This window comes from Hippoglossus stenolepis, chromosome 2, assembly GCF_022539355.2.
Source record: "Hippoglossus stenolepis isolate QCI-W04-F060 chromosome 2, HSTE1.2, whole genome shotgun sequence".
Lineage (NCBI taxonomy): Eukaryota > Metazoa > Chordata > Actinopteri > Pleuronectiformes > Pleuronectidae > Hippoglossus > Hippoglossus stenolepis.
In genome coordinates this window covers 32199836-32200807 of record NC_061484.1, presented here as the reverse complement: position 1 = coordinate 32200807, position 972 = coordinate 32199836, and positions in this window count along the sequence as shown.

Sequence of the window (972 nt, the reverse complement as noted above, 5' to 3'; positions counted from 1 at the left end):
AAAAAAAAGTCAGTTATGAATTTTGACAGCGTTTATTCAGTTGAGTTTTAAGCATTTTCCCATTTAGCTGTAATGACTTAGATGCTAGAATTTTAACAAACTCTCCTCGTTGTTTCTGCCACACGCGAAAGTGAGCTATGAATCTTGCTGCTCATAAAGATGGGCAAACGTCCAGCTCCCTTGGTGGCTCACTTGTTTTTCTCTTGCTGCAGCTTGCAGGCGCTGGCCTCCATGGAAATCCTAACCCTAAAACTAAACCATCTGATCCCTGTTTGACATTGGAGTCAAATATAGCCTAAATTATCACGAATTTGATAAATGTTTAAAGATCAAAAAATTATATTTTGTAATGTTTGCATCAGCTTTACAGGAAAAAATATTTAAACAAACAAATAATAATCTGACTTTAATTTGATTTAGGTTTCGATTTCATAAAGTTTCCTTTTGTTGGATGCATATTAATGTAAAGCATCCCAGAATCAAACCGTGAGCCATGGTATATACAAGCTAGGAGCTCAGGTGCTGTCAGGATGGCAGCAGCAGACAAAGAAAAAACTCTGATTAAGTTAAAAAGAGTTAACGACCTCACAACTTCCAAGTCTCGTCAATGTCAACGGCCTTTAACCCCGATCTGGTCAAGTGCTCGTCGTCGCCGGCCTGCGTATTTGCTCTTACAGCAGTTTCTGATTCCTAAGTTTAAGTAAACAGTAAAACCGTTCGCGGTTTCAGCATAAATTTTAAGCAAATTAATACAAACTGAACTTGTGAAAATTCTGATTACTTCATTAAATATTAAGTTAGAAGAAATGTTCAAAATATGATTTTATTTAAGTAGTTTCTCAACATCTTAAAGAATAAATATATTGTGGCCATGTTTTCAATCTAAATACAGTGACAAAATGTAAACATTGTAAAATATTAAATATTCAGATGTGATACATATTTAATTTAACCTGGGAAATAATTCAAAAG